Raw genomic sequence first — 23,199 nt, 5'->3', positions numbered from 1 at the left:
ATGGGCACCCGCGCCCAGCCGGCAGGGAATCCAAGGGTGCCGCGGGCGGGCAGAGGATGCGCCCCAGCCTACCCGGGCGCAAATACGCCCTGGCAATGCCCTGGTCACCGGTGTGGGAATGAAGTGACCGGAAAGGGTAACTGAGGAGGGCAAAGGGAAATGAACTCGTCCTCTCCCCTCCCAACCACACCTCCCGGCCTTCCGAAACGCCAGTAAAACCTAAAAGAAGCAGGGGGCTCAGAGCTCTCCTTGCCCAACTCTCTCCTTTCATGCAGTTGGAAACTGAGGCCCAAGCAGAAGTGAGTTGGTCTACTTGAAGTTTCGATAAGAAATGACCAAATGAGAGTGACAGGAGCTTTCGGAAGCCCTGTCCACGACATTGTTTATTGCGTGCGATTTCAGTGGCTCAGAAAGGCTTTCCGACCCCCCAACTCCCCAACACCTGAAATTCCACTTCACTTCTGTGAGGCTTTGATGCCCAATAAAAGTTAAGCTTCCCCTGGCGGGGATCACTTTCCATGTCAGTAAGCAGTAGTTTCTGTTCCTTTTCTGAGAGCAGGTGTGATGGGGGAGGGACGGACATAAAACTTCACTGTGCCAGGAGGAGTCCTCTGACGACTTCCCAAATACGGTGTTTTCAGTTTTCAATACACTTGCAATGGCAATTTCCAGTCACCTTGGCAACAATGTTGTGAGGTGGGAGAACACTTAACTGTCATTCGCATTCATTAGATGAGCAAATGGAGGCCCTGAGGAGTTCAGTAACTTGCCCAAGGACACACAGTAAGTACCCAGACAGAGTTGAAATCCTGGCACCCAGCTGGTCCCCATAGCCAGTACAAGGGTGTGATGTTAGTATTTTTGTTGACTGGTTTATAGAAAAGCATGAAACAAGTCCTGGGGCTCAAGAGTTGAGAGGGCTTGGAGTAATACAGTGCAGAACGCCTGCCTTCTCTCATTTGAGCCTCACCGACAGCCCTAGGCAAACATCATCCCATTTTCCAGAGGAAAAACCTAAGGCTCAGAGATTTACTAAATTCATTCAACTGTGAGGACCTCCAGGGCAACGAACTCGGTCATGTCCCTCTTTTTATGTCTGAGCCATAACTTTATCTATGAATGTTTGTTGAGTGTTTGCAGAAAGAATCCTAACACAGTCTGTGCATTTTACAGATGAGAAAACTGAGGTCTGCAGCATTAACAAATATGCCTGGGTCCCATAATTAGTGGCAGAGCCTGGACCTGAGAGTTCTCGATCTCCACTCTGGTGTCCTTTCCACTTCATTCATCCATTCATCCATTCATTCATCCAACTGTGGGAACTGAGCTGACACACCTCCAGATACTGTGCTGGACTGAGGATACAAACAGGATGGGGAATAGTGTGAGAAGAGTTGAGTACTTGCTTTGAGTACAAAAACCTAAGGGAGGGGTGGAGTGCCAAAAAATAATATTTTAATGCAATATTAAAAAAAAATCACATGGCAAACTAAGGCCCATAGGCCTTCAGCCTATTTTTGTAAATAAAGTTTTGTTAAGATTAAATCCCAGTCCCTGTTTTGAGGAGCCCACCAGCTTCATCAGGGGAGAGAAGCCCAAACGGAGTATTTATTTACTTCTCCATGAATGTCCTCAGGAAGCAAGCAAGAGGTGAGGGGGAGCGCCGGGGCAGGGAAGGAAATGTGCAGAAGTCTAGCTGTATTCCAGCTGGGGTTATTAGGGGAAATGACAGCAAAGTTCTTTGGTGTAGGAGAGACAAGGTCAGGAGGCAGGGGAAGGAGTGGTAGGTAAGCAGGTCTCAGAGATTAAGGAGAGGACAGAGCAACGCAGGGCCCACCAGGCTGAGAACATCCTCTAAGGACTTTGGACCTTACATCACAGGCTGGCAAACAGCGCTCAGGCTGACACTGAAACAGGAGAATACGACACAAACCAGAGGGGGCGGATCTTCCCTCAGAAATATGTTCACCCCACAATGAATATGTTTGGCTGTCTGTCCCTAGATGTATCTGGGGTGTTTGCCCCCCTCTAGTCCTTGTCTGCCATCCTGGGGCTCTGTGGCCTCATCTGTGCCTGGACCTCTCCTAAGGGCAGAAGATGCCCACAAGCTGCTACTGCCTTGAGTGAGCTGCTAGAAGCCAGGGAACACCTTGGGAGAATGGGAGCCGCCATGGAATCCTCCTCACTTGCTGAGAATATTAGAAATGCATATTTAAAGATATTCCATGTAAAAAAAAATAAATAAAATAAATAAAGATATTCCATGTGAATCAGAAGAGAACCTGGCATAAAATAAATACTCAAAAAATGATGGCTGTTACTTTATGTTTATTATAAAAGTAGTTTAAAGAATTTTTAAAGTTATGATTTGAAAGACCCATGTTTGAAGGATGTTGTCCTGCATATGTTTGTCCTTCCTCATGTTTATGTTGATTGTTGATGGTTGCAAGATGTATCTGCTAGATCAGGCTGTCGGCTAATAGCTGAGAGGGCAGGGTGTTTGGGAGGGACTAGAATTCTGGGGAAGGTTTAATGCAAAAGGACTTCCTGGAGGGGGTCGCTGGGCAGAGTTTTAAAGGAATTGATGAGAAGATGGCTGAAATCGTGCTGAATGACATGGCATCTGAAAGATGGAACAATTTTGCCTACCTTCTCTGAGAATTAACTGATATCATATACATTAAACGGTTGGCACGTAACAAGAACCCAGTTAGTGATGGATGATGAATGGGGGTGGGGGAGAGAACGAGGGAAATGGGCTGAGAAGCAGGAGACCTCGGTTCTAGGCACACCTGTGCCTCTGGTTAGCAATGTGAGACTTTGGGTACATCACTGGCCCTCTTGACACCTCAGATTTCTTTTCCTTAAAATGGATTATTCAGGTTAAGATTTCCACCTCTGGGAGTCCCAGATTATAATAAATACTAAATGATAACAGCTATTGTTTATTACCACCTACCATATACCAAGCACTTTTCTAAGTGATAAACATAACATCTCATGTGATTTTCACAATAAAGCTGTTAGTGGACTCCATTATTATTCCCATTATATTGATAAGGAAATAGAGGCTCAGAGAAGTAAAGTAACCTGTACAAGTGGTAGCTTTAGTAAATAGGGTCTCTGACTCCAGGAAAGCAGAGAGATGCTGCCTCCTGGGAGCTGTCCCCTCTATGGAGAAGCATTTTCCCACATGGCTGGGACTGGTGCTGGCTGGGACTCCCTGGAGACACCGGTGCTACAGGAAGGAGTCTGCCCTCCTTCCCGGCCTCACTACCCAGTTTCTGCGGCAGCACCAACCCATAACTTGAACATCCACCCACCCACCCACACCCCCACCTCAGCACTGACTTTCCCCAAAAGCTGTGTCACTCCCAACAGATGACATTCAGGAAAAAGCTCTGTGGTTGAATCACAGTGACCACTTCCTGTTTCGTTCAGGGTCCCCTGTGCTCCAGAGCCCTCACTCTGCCATGCCCTGTTTAGTAATAAGAGCCATGATACGTATGACCCCCAGCTGCCAGGGAGGCTTAGTCACCCCTTCCTGTGCCCTTATCCTACCAGGTTGAGAGGCACCAGCTCTCAACTTCAGCCCTATTCCACAACCCTGCTATGGAAAGCCTGGCGGGAGACCCTGGTTGTCCTGGGGCTGGGTAAGGAGGGAAAAGAACCAGGACCCCATCCCTCCAGACCTGTGATGTAAGCCTGATGGGGACAGGTAGGCGGATGTTCAAGCCTCAGCCATGAAGTAAGGAGTAGTCACTGACCCTGTGGGCGCCTCCTGGGCACCCACTCAGGGGATATTGTTGTCTCCAAGCACAGGGGTCAGGACTCTGAGTGGAAAGACAAACACAAACGGGGTTGTGTGTCTTGGGGGAAACCCCAATCCTCTCCCAGTTGCTCAGAAAGGGCTTCCTGGAGGTTGACAAACTGCAAAGAACGTTGAGTGTGAGAGCGGAAGAAGTCATCAGATATTTGAAAGGCTGTCTGGTGGGGGACACTTCCTCCGGGTAAGTGCAGAGAGCAGAATCCAAGAATATTGTTTAAGATCTTTCGAAGTCTTAAGGCTCTAAAGATCATATTTCTTGCCCACCCTCCTCCCAGACGTAATATAAAATTAAGTAATCTAATTCCTAAAGACAAGTATAAGGGAGTCCAATAAGGTTCTGATGTTTCTCATAATGACCACTTTAGTGCTTTCATTTCTTTTGTTCTCTTTTTTTAAATAGTGTCAAATATCAATGTCCCTTGAAAATTTGTTTATGCTTTCAGATGCCTCCACTTTGCTGATCCTGTCAGCCCGGTTTGGTCTGCCTGTTGGATGGGTGTCACTGGGCCACATGTGTTGTCTAATATAGGGAAGATCTTTCTCACCATTTGTGTTGTGTGACCACTGAGTGGGCTGCCCAGGGAAGGAGTGCCTGGTCCTTGGTGTGTTCCCACCCCCACGAGGTCAGAAGTCCCCAGGATGGGGATGTGTTGTGTGGGAACGGGAGTCAGGAAAGGGGGTGGTTCATCCTCTCAAGTCCCTTCCAGTCCGGTGATGCAGGGGTGGGAATTCCAAGCACTTTGGAAGGAAAGCGTTCCTCAGGCCCGCTCCAGGCTAGGGGTCACCAGCTGTGGGGACGGCCTCTGGGGTCCTGTTGGGGATTTTGAGGAGAAGAATTTCCCTTCCCCAGGGAAGGCAAGCTTAGCCCCGCTTTGGAGGCTTTGGGACCAGCCCTGCAGGTACATCTGGAAAACCAGCCACTGCCACAAGATGGTGCCAGTGGTGGATGGGTCAGGACCAAACGGGCGGAACTAAGGAGCATCTGAGCCACTAACCCAAGCAGTCTGTGTTTAGTCCTGTTTACACAAATGCTGCCCCCAGGTCCTCTGCTTGACAAGAGCTCCTTGAAAGTCACAGCTGCCTTATTGGTCCTTGTATACCTGGTACCAGCCCCCAGTTAAATTAATTGAACAAATAGAGTCAGGAGAAGTGGGGTGACATATTTCTTTTAGGCAGTACATAAATGCACATTCTATAGACAATAAATAGAATGCTTTCTGATTGTTTAGTGACTTTCCAAAAGGATACACAGAAAACTGGCCATGGCATTTGCCCCTGGAAGGGGAGACCAAGGGACGAGGTCTGGAGGTAGGAGGGAGACTCTCGGTCACTTAGTGTCATTTTTATCATGTGCATTTATTACTTACATAAACTAACATTAAAACGCTGGCTTAAAAATTTTCCAAAGTGCTTTCAGCAACAACAGCAGGTGATTTAAGAGGTGGAACGGAAGTACTGGATTTTGCAAGTGCGTGAAACTCCCTAGAAGGGGCTCTCAACTTTTACTCAACTTTATTGACTTTCAGTTTACAGTTTTCACCACACTGAAGTGTTTATTGTCCAGGATAGAGCTCATTAAACACATCTGGTTAAAGGCGGGCTTGTGGTGAGGGCAGGAAGCACAATTTCCCCAAGAGAGGAGTCAGAATAAGGTACCTCAAATGACAGTCACCAAGATGACCAAGAGTTACTGGCAAAAGATTACCTCGCAGTCATGTTGTTTTTAAAGAAAGTGAGTCAAAATACTTCTTTGTTAAATCAGTTATTCCAGAGAAGCTACAGAGTAGATTTCATTGACACCAAGAAGTTTGCAACCATCCATGAAAAAGAGGGGATTTCCACTTCAAGGACCAATGCTGGGCCACAGAGCCCTTCCTTGACCTCCTGCTGACTCCAAGGTGAAACCCGCATTTCCTTCCCTCATTTGTGTAAACACTGGACACCTTGACCTTGGAGAATTGCTCAAACTCTCTGGGACTGAATTCCACAACAGCCAACTGGAAATTAAAATTCCTATACTCTGTTCTGTGTTCTGATTGTGATGCTAACAGGATGAATCTATACATGTTTTAAATGCATAGAACTGAACTTCTCTGGTGGCACAGTCGTTAAGAATCCGCCTGCCAATGCAGAGGACATAGGTTCGAGCCCTGGTTCGGGAAGATCCCACATGCCGCAGAGCAGCTAAGCCTGTGAGACACAACTACTGAACCTGTGCTCTAGAGCCATCAAGCCACAACTACTGAGCCCACGTGCCACAACTACTGAAGCCTGTGCGCCTAGAGCCTGTGCTCTGCAACAAGAGAAGACACCGCAACGAGAAGCCTGCGCACCTCAACAAAGAGGAGTCCCAGCTCACTGCAACTAGAGAAAGCCCGCGCGCAGCAACGAAGACCCAACACAGCCATAAATCAATCAATCAATAAATTTATAAAAAATAAAAGAAATAGGGCCTCCCTGGTGGCGCAAGTGGTTGAGAGTCCGCCTGCCGATGCAGGGGATACGGGTTCGTGCCCCGGTCTGGGAGGATCCCATATGCCGCGGAGCGGCTGGGCCCGTGAGCCATGGCCGCTGAGCCTGCGCGTCCGGAGCCTGCGCGTCCGGAGCCTGTGCTCCGCAACGGGGGAGGCCACAACAGTGAGAGGCCCGCATACCGCAAAAAAATAAAAATAAAAAAAAAAAAAAAATAAAAAAAAATAAAAGAAATAAAATGCATAGAACTGTATATCAGCACAATCAACTTTACTGAGCAATAATTTTAAAACAAAAAACTTTTTTAATCCTATGCTTTAAGTAAGACGCTCCTTACATGGCATCCTTTTTACCTGTTTATTCTCCCTGGCATCCAGTGCAAGGTCTAGCTCACGGTACACATTCAACAAGTTGTATATTTGTCGAATGAATGAATATGGAAAGAGCAGAATGCTGATGGCAGGCAGGTGCTCAATTGTTGTTTGTTCCTGTCACCTTCCCTTTAGTCATTTCAGATAATAGGACACAGTGCAGGTTTCCAGAAAATACTAACCGCTTGATCAGTTCTCGGCCACTTGGGCAATGTTTGACCCAAGGGGAGAGGAAAGGCAGCTGCTGGCACGGAGAGTGACCTCGGTGGTTTCCTGTGGCCGTGGATACATTCTATATCCACCAAGTGACTTCTTCCTGCCAAGCACGTGGTGTGGATACGGAATCAGTTTAGGCACATCCCTCTCCTTGGTCACCTCGCATGATGGAAACTGAGCATTTATCTCAATGCCCTTGGGTTAACACACACTGGGGAATCACCCAGCTTCTAGTCTCTACAGAAGTCACAGCTTATTTCAAATGACCCCCTGGGAATTAGACTGAAGGAGGCTGGGCAGGAAACCAGCCAGGGTAGCCAGAGCCGACCAGCGTGGACCCTGGGACTTGACCCACCTGTTCTCCCAGCCCTAATCAGCTCTGGAGGGACCCATTTATTCTAAGTAATAACAAGAGTGGGAATAATGAAACAGGAAACTAATGTATTAGTTTATCAGGCCATTCCTGAGTCCAGCAGCAGCAGTATTGTTCTTTGCTACAGGATAAGGCAAGCCGAGGCTACTATATAAGCAGAAGGTTGCTCAGAACATAGAAGGAGCGCAGAGGGATCTGGCAACTCTTTACAAGGGAGCAGGTGATGTCGTAGAAAGAAGGTGGCCTTAGAGTCTGAAGCAATTGGTTTGAAATCATAGGTCCAGCACTTATGAACTGTATGATCTTGAGCAAGTTACTTCAAGTCTCTGTGTCAGTTTCTCTGTAAGTAAAATGGGCACAATAACACCTAAATCATACTGCTTTAAAGTGTAAATGAGATAACATACAGGAAGATCCAGGTACAAACTAGATATCACCCAGTGGTCACTTTGTTTTAATTATTTTTTATGGATAACTTTCATTTGCAAAGGTAACACATGCTAATTATTGAATATGGAAAATATTCAACAAGCCAAAAGGAAAAAACCAAAACCTCTCCATCATCGAGAGGTAGTATTTTAGTATTTGTCCTTCCAGGCTTTTTGTGTATTATAATTTTTTTAAAACAAAGATGAGATCCTATGCCCACGCCATCTTCCAACCTGCTGTTTTCACTTATGAGTGTGTATTAACATCATCTCATGTCTTTAACTGGTCTTCCACGGCATCATTTAAAAAAAAATGTCTGGCATAGTGTCCTACCAGATAGCCATATCATCATTTATTCAACCAATCCCATATTGTTGAGTATTTTCACCATTATAAACAATGCCGAAATGAACATCTTAGCAGTTGAACATCTTTATTACTCCCCTATGAGGAATTTCCTAAAGGAGAACTGTTGGTCCATACTGACAAACAGGCTTCCAAAAACTTCATGTCAGTTTATGTTCCCACCTACCAAGTCCAGCAGTGTCCCCGTCTTGATTGTCGACAACGCTTCCTTTCTCTCCAGCGGTGGTAGCCTGATCACTTTCTCTTCTCCGTTCTAAGGATTTTTCTGTCCAAATACATAAATTTGGTCTCCCAGCCTCACAAGCCCTCTTCTACCTTGTCTAGTTCTGGAGACACAAACTCTGACTATCGTCTCCTGCCAGTTATCCATCCCAGCCACCAAGTATTGCTTCACAGAGGACCGCTGATAATGAGTTAAATGACTGCTTATTTGCTATTGAATACATTTCCTAAATCTCATCAGCCTTGTTCACAGATCCCATCTAGGGTGAGTTCTTTCCTTAAAAGTTTTCCACAGATAGCTAATATCACTCATTTTCTGTGGACACTTCTGAGAGTGAGGCTCTGGCTTTCTCTCTAAAGTCAGGAGTTGGGGAGGCAGGCATTTTATCAGAGCTGAAAGTAGCAAATTTGGTCCCTGGGACAAATAACAGGAAGTGAAGGCTCAGATCAATGGAAGGGCCTCCGTGGGGGAGGGGCATGGGGGAAGCAGAGGTCCCATTTCACACACTGTCCTTGGCTTGTTGGCCCACATCAATCCAACCGCTGCTTCTGATGCCACGTCTGCCCCTCTGACTCTGCCACCTTCTTTCCCTTAGGCACTCTCGAGATTACCCTGGACCCACCCACTGGGAAAATCTCCCAACTCAAAATCCTTAATTTAATCACATCAGCAAAGTTCCTTTTGCCATGTAAGGCTGTATAATCATAGGTTCTGGGATCAGGGCTTGGACGTATTTGGGGGTCATTATTCTGTCTACCTCACCTGGGCAAGCCATTTTCTCTCTCTGGCCTGAGTTTTCTCATCTGCAAACTGTGAGTCTTTGACGAAAAACTCTCCAGATTCCTTCCAGGTTTGGCTGCTGGGAATATTCTGAAATGTGAAATGTAGGGTGGCTGAGGTATAGAAACTGCACTGAATTTCTCCTGGGTTTCCCTATTTCTTCCTCTAGGACTCCACCTTCTCCCCTAAATTCTACTGATGTCATTTTTGCTTATGCTCCTATTGATTGAAAAAGCCCACATAGTGTGTTTACTATGTTCCAGGCTCTGTTCTAAGCACTTTGCAGCTATGAAACCATTTAACCTTCACAGCAACACCAGGAACGAAGTGCAGTGGTAATCCTTATTTTATAGAGGCACAGAGAGGTTAAGTAACTTGCACAAGATCACACAGTGGCAGGCTGAGGTCAAACCTCGGCTGTCTGACTGTAGATTCTGTACTCTTAACTGCTGATGACCCAGCCTCTCAAAGCCCTTGACCCACAGTCATGTAGCCATTGTTTAAGTCTTCTACACTGTGAGCAACTCAAGACGAGGAGCCTTGTCTAATTCTGTGACTCCCAGCTCCAATAACACCCTGGCACACAAAAGTACAACAACAAAAAAAACCGACTGATTGAATGAATGAACATGGGCGTGACTACTTATCTACCTGAGAGTCTCCTACAGATCAGAGCCATGTTTGAAGGACATGAAAATAAACATTTATGGGACACTTCAAAAGAGAGCATGATCCTCACACCAGGTTTGGGTGGTAGGTAGTGTTATTAACGTCATTTTACAGACAAGTTAAATGCAACAGAAAGGGGATAAGTCACTTGCCCAAGGTCAGCAACTGGATTTGACTTGAGACCAGCTTGACTCAAGACCTTGCATCACGAAGGTCAGCATGAACTCCCTGAGGCCTATGTTTGTAAAGTTAGGACCTAGTATGACTATGGACAACGGAAGAGAAGGAAGGAGGCAAAGGAACATTTTATTGGGCAACTATTATGTGCCAGGTGCTTTACATAATATATACTATTTAGTCCTCAGAGTTACCTTATTGTCCCATTTCACAGATGAGGAGGCTGAAGCTTACAGAAATTAAGTGACCTTCCTCAAGTCCACTGGTAGAGCCAGGATTCAAAACCAGGTCTGTCTAACTCCAAAATTCATGATCTTTCTGCTATCACTAGGCTGCTGGGCCTCAGTTCTCTCATCTGTAGAATGGAGTTGGAAGAGATGATCTCTGAGTTCCAGCTCAGCTTTTTGGGGTTTTTTTTTGCGGTACGCGGGCCTCTCACTATTGTGGCCTCTCCCATTGCAGAGCACAGGCTCCGGACACGCAGGCTCAGCGGCCATGGCTCACGGGCGCAGCCGCTCCGTGGCATGTGGGATCCTCCCGGACCGGGGCACGAACCCGTGTCCCCTGCATCGGCAGGCGGACTCCCAACCACTGCACCACCAGGGAAGCCCTCAGCTTATTTTTTAAAGCCAGCGTTCACTGTGCACTTATCCTATGCCAGGCAGTGTGCTAAGAACTTCACTTATGTGATTTCATCCTCACGACACCCTCTGAGGTGCTACTATTATTATTTCCACTTTCAAGTGGGGAAACTAGGGCTCAGACATAATGTCTGAAGTTACACAGCTACCACGAGGTCCAGCCTGAGTTCTAACTGCAGCTTGTCTGATTCTTAAGTCAAACTCTTACCCATCCACTATACTGCCTCCAGCAGTCCCAGACAGTCTTTAAAGTGAGAACATCGTGTGTTCCTACAGAATCGGAACCAGGCTGGAGTAGGCGTGGGATGAGTTCCTCAATGCGTGGGCCCCTCTTCCTTTGGATTTCAAAGACTCCCTTCAGTGAAGTTCTGTTAAAGTCAAAAGGTGACATGCTTCCATGGACAGTTGGCCAAGGTTGAGTCCAGCCCTGGCACCTCAAAGGCTTGGCTGTTGTCTCTAATCTTGTTATCAAGGCAACTCTGGATCACTCTATGGTCCTATAGTTATTCTCTCTTCTTCTTTCTTGTCTTCCCACCTGTGCAAGAGGACACTTGAGAGCCAGCAGCTCCAAGTGGCCCACTTGTCGCTGATTGAAGGAGATGCTGACTTGAAACAGAAACAGTTCCCAGGACCGTCAAGGCCCCAAACAGAAAAAGCTACATTCTCTAAACACCTTGAGAGTAGAAGCTCATTCACAGCTGTACCCGGAGCCTTACAAGGTGCTGGGAACAAGGTGATACTCAGCAAACGTTGAATGAACTAATTACTGAAAGCAATTCCCTAAAGAAGTCAGCTAGGAAACTGGAATAGAGTGATGGGCTAAGATTTGTAGTGACAATCAGAATAAAAGTAAGTGTATGTATGTGTGTGTGCCCCAGAGCAACAGCTCAGTAACGCCTGTGATGTGCAGCCTGTGTCCCTCTACTTCTCCACATCTTATGAACTGGGGCTGTCAATATAGAAGGTTTCAGCCCACCCAGTCTTCAGGCCTGAGGAATGAATCAACCTCTCTCTCTCTCTCTCTCTCTCTCTCTCTCTCTCTCTCCTGCATGTGCATGCACTCTAAAGTACAAATAATATAAAACAACATCTTGCAAAACTCTTTCTTTAGCCTTGTGTTGTCTCATTTTTACCTACTATCTTGGATTTTAGCTATAAATACATAGACATTGGTTTCGAGCTCTCCATCGAGTCTTAGTGTGTTACAGTACAGTACTGGTACCAATAAACGTTCGCTGGGTAATTGATCTTGCTCTGTTTTATTTTTTCTCCGTACTTCAATCTCTTAGTTAAAGAGCAATTTTGGCTTTATGATACGCCCAACAGTTATAAGTACTTCTTGACTGCCCTCTAGTGGGAAAGATGAAAAGTGAAACTCAGAACAATGTTCATCTTTCCTACTGGAATAAAAGTGGCCCTTTTTTCCTAACTTACTGCACTTCACATCACTCAAAATTGTAATCAAGGGCTTCCCTGGTGGCGCAGTGGTTGAAAATCCGCCTGCCGATGCAGGGGACATGAGTTCGTGCCCCGGTCCGGGAGGATCCCACATGCCGCGGAGAGGCTGGGCCCTTGATCCATGACCGCTGAGCTTGCGCGTCCGGAGCCTGTGCTCCGCAACGGGAGACGCCACAACAGTGAGAGGCCCGCGTACCGCAAAAAAAAAAAAAAAAAAAAAAAAAAAAAAATTGTAATCAATCCTACACACCACCATATATAAAAAATAGACAAACAACAAGGATTTCCTGTATATCACAGGGCACTATATTCAATATCTTGTAATAATCTATAATGGAAAAGAATCTGAAATATGCTTGTTTATTTATTTATAACTGAATCACTTTGCTGTACACCTGAAACTAACACAATACTGTAAATCAACAATACTTCAATAGGGCTTCTCTGGTGGCGCAGTGGTTGAGAGTCCGCCTGCCGATGCAGGGGACACGGGTTCGTGCCCCGGTCTGGGAAGATCCCACATGCCGCGGAGCGGCTGGGCCCGTGAGCCACGGCCGCTGAGCCTGCGCGTCCGGAGACTGTGCTCCGCAACGGGAGAGGCCACAACAGTGAGAGGCCCGCGTACCGCAAAAAAAAAAAAAAAAAAAAAAAAAAAAAAAAAAAAAAAATACTTAAATAAAAAAAGAATAATGGGATAAATGATTCAGACCTGGCCAAAGTCCAGCATCCTGATGGCATCAGTAATCAAATCAAAGATAAACTCATGGATTGACCTAGTCCAATCAGAATGAACCTCAGAATGTTTCCTGGAAATGCTAGGATAAAGACACTCACTATTTTTCACTGAATTTCAACATGGAAGCATGCAGCTCTCATGCTGCATCTGAAGGGAGCCACGAAGAATGGAGACAACACCAAGGCAACAGCTGAGAAATGTATAGAGAAAAACTGAATTTTGGAGACATGATTTCGGCCCTGGGTTAAGTCATATCTGAAGCTGGTATGTCTTTGAATTGCTTGATTTACAAGAGCCAATAAATTCTTCTCCATGCTTAAGCCAAAAGGAAAAGCAAAAGTGTGATCTATCCAAAGTTAGTAGTTTAGGGACTCCCCTGGTGGTCCAGTGGGTAAGACTCCACCTCCCAATGCAGGGAGCCTGGGTTTGATCCCTGGTCTGGGAACTAGATCCTGCATGCATGTCTCAACTAAAGATCCCACATGCTGCAACTAAGACCTGGTGCAGCCAAACAAAAATAAATAAAATAATAATTTAAAAAACCCCACAAAGTTAGCAGTTTATCCTCACGTTACAGATGAAGCTGATGTGTAGAATGGGGCTTCTCAAGCTAAATGTGGTGAAGGACCAGTTTTTATATATTTTTTTAATCTGTTGCAAATTACTCCATTTGTAAAATTCAATAAAAAATAAAAAATTAGATAAATTACATTTAAAAACAGACATACAAAATAAAAACATAATTGTTACTATCAGATTCAACAGACAATATTACATTTCAATAAACATAATCAGAACAAACATAACAAAGGAAAAAGTAGGGCCTCCCTGGTGGCGCAAGTGGTTGAGAGTCCGCCTGCCGATGCAGGGGATACGGGTTCGTGCCCCGGTCTGGGAGGATCCCATATGCCGCGGAGCGGCTGGGCCCGTGAGCCATGGCCGCTGAGCCTGCGCGTCCGGAGCCTGCGCGTCCGGAGCCTGTGCTCCGCAACGGGGGAGGCCACAACAGTGAGAGGCCCGCATACCGCAAAAAAAAAAAAAAAAAAAAAAAAAAAGGAAAAAGTAAAACAATTGCAAAATCTGTATGTGTTGTTCATTAAATGTGCATGTAATAACCGATTAATATAGATAATTGCTATTATGCTAATAACTTTTTTGTCATTCTTCAGTCATAACTAAACAAAAATTATAAGTACAATATGTTTCCCCACTTCGAATGAACACTATTTATATCAATATTGTGTTTTTAATGGACAAATACACATACTTATGGCTTGTTAGTCTATCTAATGCAGGCAGAATGGAGTATAATTCTACTCACAAGGTACAATGTCTGTTGAAACAGTTTCTAAATTTTGTTTTAATAAGAGCTCTAGTGAAGAAACCAGTATTACAGAGGTTTGTTAATGGGAATGGAAGAAGAAATTTTAAAGCCATTCCAGGAAGCTCAAGATTTTCACCTTTCACTTTTACCCAAAGTGAAGCAAATGATTCTGATTTTCAAAATCCATCTTCAATTCTCAATCCATTGTCATTTCCACCAATTTATCCTGTAAGGTTATAAAGTTGAATCAAATCAAATTTGCTTTCGATTAAAGCAAAGGTTTCTGGATCTGTAAATTTCCCATCATGGATCTTCTTTTGATGGAAATAAAATTTAAACAATTCTGTGAAATCTGTAAGACATTTGACCATAACACTTCCCAGATGTGCAATATCAAGATCATCACCTACTTTACTGATAATTGTTGTAAAATTATGGAGCATGTTATAACAGTCTATGGAAACTCTGCTCTTCCAAGCTTCTCAATTTTATTTTTGCTCTTCAATCCCATCTGCCATTGAAAATCATATTGCAGTCTTTCATTGCTTAGAAGTAGTAAGATCATCAAAAATGCCAAAAATATTACACAAATAAACTAGTCTGTCATCCAAACCACATATTTAAAAGGTGGGGACCTTATGTAGGTGTGTTTTTCACTTGCTAGGAACACTGAAATTTTGTTTCATATTCAGACATTGTTAATAGAACTTTCCCCTTCAGTAAGCATGGAATCTCATGCCTATCATACGCAATAATAGGTGTTTCCATGTTATCAGCTTCCATGTCATCACATAATAAAGAGAAAAAAATCTCAAACTTAGTACATCAGCTTTTGCATTATTCACATTTTTTTACTACGTAACTAGACACTGTTAAGATAAGCTAAATTTTTTTCATTGCAAAGCTTTCTTGATGAGGGAAGCCGTGTGTTGATTTACATACTCATGCAAGCTCTTTAACTTGGGTAATAACTTCAGAATGTTTTTCTGTCAACGCAGCTGCACCATTAGAGCATATTCCTACACAAATTTAAACTCAAACCACATTCCTTAGCAGTGTAATCCTTCACAGTTTTATGTAGTTCAGAGCTAGTTGTGTTGTCATCAATGAGGCTGAAAAAAAATTCTTCCTCATATCTCTACCATGTTCAAATTGCATATACATATTTCAAATTAATTGTCATGTTAGCAGTATGTGTGCATTCAACAATTTGCAATGAAAAGAAAGAAAAATACTTTGCTACCTGTATTTGTTTTGTGAGTTAATCTCACAAAACATGCCATGTCATTAGATAGTTGCTGAATTTTTCCAGCTATGAAGAATATTTGACCTACCTTCTTTGCCACAAATTCACACATAATTTCCAAGATTTTTGATATAGTTTTGCACAATTTTTTTTTGTTTTAGCATCCCAAAGTCCTACTTTATTAGACACAATTAACAATGTTTATATGGGAAATTTTGAACCTCTGCTTCTATCAATTTTTTAAAATTCAATATTCTTGCAAAGTGTTCTTTAAGTTTTAAACTTACTCTTTTGTTTTCTTTGTAAATGCTACCTAAATTTGATGACTTTTTATTTATTTATTTATACAATTTTTAAAGGTTACACTCTATTTATATTATTACAAAATATTGGCTACAGTCCCCATGTTGTACGATACAGCCTTGTAGCCTATCTTACACCCAATACCCCCCACCACCCAACCCCTATATTGCCCCTTCCCCATTTCCCCAATGGTAACCACTAGTTTGTTCTCTATATCTATGTCTTCTTCTTTTTGTCATATTCACTAGTTTGTTGTACTTTTTAGATTCCACACATAAATTATATCATGCATTATTTGTCTTTGTCTGTCTGACATTTCACTTAGCATAATGCCCTCCATGTCCATGCACATGGCTGCAAATGGTAAAAGTTCATTCTTTTTTATGGCTGAGTAGTACTCCATTATATATATATATATATATATATATATATATATATATATAAAATACATCTTTAGCCATTCATCTGTTGATGGATACTTAGGTTGCTTCCATATCTTGGCTATTGTAAATAATGTTGCTATGAACGTTGGGGTGCGTGAATCTTTTTGAATTAGTGTTTTTGGTGATTTTTTTTTTTTTTTGGCTATATAGCCAGGAATGGAATTGCTGGGTCATATGGTAGTTCTATTTTAAGTTTTTTGAGAAACCTCCATACTGTTTTCCACAGTGGCTGCACCAATTTACATTCCCACCAACAGTGTTGGAGGTTTCCCTTTTCTCTGCATCCTTGCCAACATTTGTTATTTCTGTTCTTTTTGATGATAGCCATTCTGACAGGTGTGATGTGATATCTCATTGTGGTTTTGATTTGCATTTCCCTGATTAGTGATGTTGAGCATCTTTTCATGTGCCTGTTGGCCATCTGCATTTCCTCTTTGGAAAAATGTCTATTCAGTTCTTCTGCCCAGTTTTTAATCAGGTTATTTGTATTTTGATATTGTGTTGTATGAGCTGTTTATATATGTTGGATATTAATCCCTTATTGGTCATACAATTTGCAAATATTTCCTCCCATTCAGTAGGTTGTCTTTTCATTTTGTTGATGGTTTCCTTTGCTGTGCAAAGCCTTTAAGTTAAATTAGGTCCTACTTATTTCTGCTTTTATTTCCCTTACTTTAGGAGATGGATCAAAAAAAGAATATTGTTGTGATTTATGTCAAAGAGTGTCCTGCCTGTTTTCCTCTAGGAGTTTTATAGTACCTGGTCTTACATTTAGGTCTTTAATCCATTTTGAGTTTATTATTGTATACAGTGTTGGAGAATTTCTAATTTCATTCTTTTACATGTAGCTGTCCAGTTTTCCCGGCATGACTTATTGAAGAGACTGTCTTTTCTCCATTGAAAATTCTTGCCTCCTTTGTTGTAGATTAATTGACCATAAGTGCGTGAGTTTATTTCTGGGCTCTCTATCCTGTTCCACTGATCTATATGGATGACTTTCTTTATTAACTTCATTTGCTAGTACATCTCTGCAGATAACATACCACAGTTTTAGTGGTTTAGTATCAGTTATGTCCACAAAAGTGAGCTTAATACATGAAGACTTATACTTTCAAGTAAAACTAATACAAATTCTTTTGGTTTTAATTTCTTCAGAATCACTTTCACAGTCATCATTTGTTTTATTACTGCTGCTGTTGCGTGTTAGGAAAAGTATGTCTTTTCTTGATTAAAAGAAGTCAAGTGAAGAGTGTTTTGACAACTGTAAGTTATAGTTAAATATTATTATGAAAATTTGCCTTCCTAATTTAGCTAATATCTACAAATTTTAAACATACTTTTACAAAAACTTTTACAAAAAAGTTATATTTAATAAGTAAAAAATAACAAATTATAAAAAGACCTAAATGCTTTTATTTTCTCAGATTTTTGTATGCATTTGGTTTACAGTTGACCAACTAACCCTTAAAATATCACACATGGTAACATTGTCCTACTATACATACAGCTCTCAATACACCTAACTCATGGACAGCACCTTTTCTATCCTTTGTTCAATGAAACAATTTCCCTGATCATGCACTGGACGTCAAATTGCATGAGAGTTTCTAAACATCTGCTCTTCATCCTGTACTGCTCTCCTCATGCGCTGCAACAAGCAGTTCGTGGGCTGCAGGGAACTGAGTATTGACCAGAAGACCTAAGTGAGTTGCCCAAAATCTACTGGTGAGTAAGTAGTGAACCATCTTTCTCCTAGTCTAATGCCCTCTTCATTTCCCTCTCTAAGGAAATGAACAATTTCTTTACCCATTAAATGGTTTTTGAGAGGATTGGATGAGATTTATCCATGAAGTGTCTGCACAGAGTCTGCAGGAGAGTAGATGCTATGACTATGATTATCAACTCACTGTGTGAGGGAGACTGGTATCTCACCAACCAGATTCCTAACCCTCACTCTCCTCCTCAGGACAAAGTCATGCGGGGAGGGGTCAATTCATTGGCACCATTCAATCAGCACAGATACCCACCAATGCTCTCTTTCCCAGTCCTTTCCTGTTTGAGAAGGAGCTTCCATTTGAGATCTTTATCTTCAGTTCTCCATATGACACAAGCCTAGGAATGGTGTCCTCAGGAGCTGTGCAATGCAGTCTACATGGTCGTACTTGGCGTCATTGTCTAGAACAGCCAGGACCAAGCCTTGGCACTGGGACACAGTCTCCTTCCAGGTAATAGATTCACCAGCTTTCCTCCCAGGGAAGTCATTGTGGTGACTATAAAACCAGCTTAGATAACATAATCAAGATCCCAGTGACTGTCCTTTACTCCTTTCACAAATCAACAGAAGGTAACTGTGACTTCAGACATGATCTGCAAAGAGCAGAGATTTTATTTTGTGACTTCCAATTCTTTAGCCCAATACATACCTGTAGTTGATGTTTACTTGGATATCTGGTCCAGGACTGGTGGTACTTGATTAGTTTCCTTCTCTGGGATGCATAAAAATATGGGATGAAGGCAAACCCAGTGCCCTGGGCAACAAGAGGCAAGGTCAGGTAGGTATAAACTTCAAAGTGCTTAAGCATATCTTCCTTCCTTTTTTGCAGAAACATGATTGTCACATTTTGTAGTGAATGAATGAATGAGTGAAAAACAATCAACACCTGAGTGTATAAGTCACAATGTAATTCCAAGGGACTGCATGATACACCTTGAAGCAGCCAATAGTCTGACCTTTAAGGAGTGTGAAATGCAGGTGGGCCAAAAGCATGGGGAAACATTCAAAGGCAACAGAAGAGTGGTGATCATTTTGAAATGCATAGAAATATCGGATCACTATGTTGTACAGCTGGAACTAACCTAGTGTTGTAGGTCAATTATACTTCAACTGAAAAAAACAAAAAAAGGCCGGTTGCAGAGAAACGCACACACACACAATGGAGAAGAAAATTCTGCAACATGCTCCAACGTGGATGAACCTTGAAGTCTTTATTCTAAGTGAAATAAGCCAGTCACAAAAAGACAAACACTGTATGATTCCACTTGTATGAGATGTCTAGAGTGGTGAAATTCATAGAGAAAGAAGGTAGAGTGGTTGCCAGGGGCTGGGGGAGAGGGAAATGGAGAGTTATTGTTTAATGGGTAAAGTTTCAGTTTTTCAAGAGGAAAGAGTTCTGGAGATGGATGGTGCTGATGGTTGCACAACAATGTGAATGTGCTTAATATCATTGAACTGTACACTTAAAAATGGTCAAGATATGTAAAATTTATGTTATGTGTATTTTGCCACAGCTAAATGTGTCTTCTCCATATTTTAGCCTACAGGATACCCTTCAATTATGCGGACTCCTTTTAAACTTCAAAAAGTTTCATGGGGCCTGTCTTCACCTTCTAGCTGTTCATTCTTCATGCATTCAACAAAAGGCATTATTTCAAACCCTGATAGAGAATAGAACGACCAAAACTACTATAACATTTATAATCCTTTTGAAGGGATGTGTATATGTCATTTATTACAATAGCATCTATTGAAAACAATGATGCTAACAGAGAAAGAAATATTTTTTTAATGTATGAGAAGGTGCTAAACCTTACTCACAGAAATGAAAATGCAAATAAAGACATTAAAATATCATGTTACGTATTTCAGATTGGCAAAGATGAAAAAGTTTGAAAGCACTTGGATTGGGGGAATCATTAACTTATCAAATTATTATTGATCACCTATTATGAGTCTATGCTGGACACTGAGTAATCAGAAGTTAACAAAGTAAACAAAAATTCCTTCTTTCCAGGGGCATACATTCTAATATGGGCACAGGGGTATACAGTAAATGAAAATGGAAAAGAGAAGAAAAGAGAGACAGAGAGGGACAGAGAGAGAGTGTGTGTCATATAAGGAGTCCTCTAAAGAAAAATAGAGCAGTGTAAAGTATGGTAAGTGACCAAAGGGTACTGTTACTTTAGATAATGTGATCAAAGAAGACTTTCCTGATAAGGTGACGGTTGTGTAAAGGCCTAAATGAAGTGGGGGGTAAGTCTTGGGGATGTCTGGTAGAAGTGTTTTCCAGGTAGTGTGAAGTGGTCAGGTGACTCCTTTCACAGATATCAATTATAAAAATTGGACTAGGGAATTCCCTGGCCATCCAGTGGTTAGGACTCCGTGCTTTCACTGCTGAGGGCTTAGGTTTGATCCCTGGTTGGGGAATTAAGATCCCACAAGCCATTCAGCATGGCCAAAACCAAAATCAAACAAACAAAAAAACCCCCAAAAAACCGGACTAAAAGTTAGGCAATAGTTTCTTACATATGGCAACAAAACCACAAGCAACCAAAGAAAAAATAGATATACCAGGTGACATTAAAGTTTAAAACTTCTGTACTTCAAAGGACATTATCAAGAAAGTAAAAAGACAATGCACAGAAAAGGGAGAAAGTATTTGTAAATCATGTATTTGATAAGGGTCTAGTATCCAGGATATATAAAGAACTCTTACAATGCAACTGGGTCCTCTCTTTGGGTCTCATCATGCTAAAATCAAGGAGTCAGCCAGGTTGCAATTTCATCTCAATCTCAGGAGCCTCTTCTAAGCTCACTGGTTTGGGGCATAATTCAGTTACTTGCAGTTGTAGGACTGAGGCCCTCAGTTCCCAGAGGTTACCTGTTATTCTCTGCCATATGGCCTTCTCCACAGCTTAACAGACCAGCAGGGGAGCATCTCTGGCTTGCAATCTCTCTGACTTGACTTCCTTTCTGATGCCCTCTTTTGAAGGGCTCACCTGATTAGGTCAGGCCCATCCAAGATCATCTTTTTTTAAAAATTAACTCAAAATTGCCTGATTAGGGATCTGAATTACATCTGCAAAATCCCCTCAAGTCCCTTTGCCATATATGGTAACCTAATCCCTGGAGTGATGTCCCATCGTATCCACAAGTCCCATCTACACCCAAGGGGAGGAGATTATACAGGGCATGTACACCAGGGGACAGAAATCTTATAAATCTGCCTGAAGGTGAGGGAGAAAGTCAGATAGATATGTAAGGGAAGAGAAATGCAGGCATCAGGAAGGACAAGTGCAAAAGTCCTGAGGTAGGGGATACCTGGTACACTTAAATGCGGCTAGAACAGAGAGGGGCGGTAGCAGGAGATGAGATCAGAGAGGCAAAAATGGGCTAGTTTTTTGGGGAAACTTCTAGGACTTTTATCCCCCCAGAATGTTTTTATGAAAATTTTCAAATACAAAAAAGTTTAAAAATTTTTACAATGAAATCCATATACCTTCCACTCAACTTTCCCATTAATGTTTTAACTACACTTACTTCATCACATCTGTCCATCTGTCTACACAGCTAATTTTGGGGGGATAAATTTCCAAGTAGGTTGCAGACAACAATACACCTCCCCCTAAATACTTCAGCATTCATTATCATTACCTAGAATTCTCTATTTAGTATGTTCTTTCCTCTGATGTAAAATGAAGATACAATTAAATGCAAAATTCTTACGTGAATAGTCATGGAGTTTTGATACACGCAGAAACCTTGGAACCAAAATTCCTATAAAGATATAATTACCATAACCTTCCACCAAATTCCCTATGTTCCTTCTCATTTCCCCTGGAACCTCCCCTAAGTAATCACTTTTTTGATTTTTTTTCCCACCATGGATTTGCTTCACCTGTTCTAGAACCTCCTATACATAGAGGTATACCGTATGTATTCATGTAGGTAAGACTTCTTTCACTCAGTTTAATATTGTTGGGATTCATCAATGGTCATTGCATGTATCAGTAATTCATTTCTTTTTGTTGTCAATATATATACCTCAATTTATTGATTGAGTCATCTGTTGATATACAAATCATGTTGGACATACGTTTTCATCTTAGGCAAATACCTATGGATGGACTTGCTAGGTCCTAGGGTAGATGTATATCTAGTTTTATAAGAAAGAAACTCCGTATCCGGCCGCTGCCACGAGAGAAGCTGCCGCCAAGTCCGCGCATCTGCAACGGATGGTCGTGCGGAACTGCTCCAGCTTCTTGATCAAGAGGAACAGCAGACGTACAGCACCGAACCCAATAAACTCAAGGCCCGCAACTCCTTTCGCTACAACGGGCTCATTCACCGCAAGGCTGTGGGCGTGGAGCCGGCGGCGGACGGCAAAGGGGTCGTGGTGGTCATGAAGCGGGGATCCGGACAGCGAAAGGCAGCCACTTCCTTCGTGCGGGCCACCATCAACAAGAACGCCCGGGCCACCCTCAGCAGCATCCCGCACGTGATCCGAAAGAACACACGGATTTGCGTATGGCCGTCATCCGCAGAGCCAGCGCCATCCTGCGCAGCCCGAAGCCTGTGATGGTGAAGAGAAAGCGGACCCGCCCCAAGAAGAGCTCCTGGGCGATCTATCCCCTTCCCCAATGCAATAAAGCTGTCAGCTGACTGGCCTCAAAAAAAAGAGAAACTTTTTGCAAACTGGTTCTACCACTTACTTTACATTTCTATCATGAATGTATGAGTTTCGGTTCCTCTAAGACCTCGCTCTAAGACCTCTAGTGTTATCAGTATTTTTAATTTTAGTCATTCTGATGCGTGTATAATGGTATAAAAACAAATCTTAAGTGTGCTGAGTTTTAAAATGATCAGAGATTTCAGGGTCTTGAGAACTGTCTCTTTGGAAAGGTGCCAAACAAACAGCTGAAGTCTCTATGTTGAAAAGTATAAAATATGAAGTTGCTTTTGAGAAAATTGATTGAATGAGGTTTTGTTTGTTCTTTAGCCAGAAAAACAGATGATACAATGTCAGTATTAAATGATTTTTAAATCAATAATTCTTTTTTTCCAGCTGACTTTCAACCTGGAAAAAAGAAATTTAACTTTGGGCTACAGGCCAAAAAATTGGGAAAAAAATCTTGGTCCTGAGGTTAGGGTCTTTAAATCTTGCCTATAGCAAAAACTCTGGTTCTAGAAAAGGTGCGGGGAGGAGGTAAACCTCCCTCTTCTTAGTAAATAACTCATTTTTGCATTGTGTTGCTTCCTCCCCCCACCAAAAACCCTTATACTAAATTTGGCGATTTTGCATTAAATAACTTTTAAATTGTAGAATATTTTAAAATATCAATTAAATTGGAAAATTTATCACCTTA

At 42.4% G+C, this 23,199-nt stretch overlaps 1 pseudogene; it reads left to right on the top strand.

Annotated features, from left to right (window-relative positions):
- On the top strand, window positions 1-22,495 carry LOC132487809 (large ribosomal subunit protein eL28-like; annotated as a pseudogene).
- Window positions 22,496-23,199: the final 704 nt, after the last annotated feature.

The sequence above is a fragment of the Mesoplodon densirostris genome, chromosome 1, assembly GCF_025265405.1.
Source record: "Mesoplodon densirostris isolate mMesDen1 chromosome 1, mMesDen1 primary haplotype, whole genome shotgun sequence".
NCBI lineage: Eukaryota > Metazoa > Chordata > Mammalia > Artiodactyla > Ziphiidae > Mesoplodon > Mesoplodon densirostris.
The sequence above is the reverse complement of the archived record's forward strand: the minus strand, read 5'-3'. Positions and strand labels throughout refer to the sequence as shown.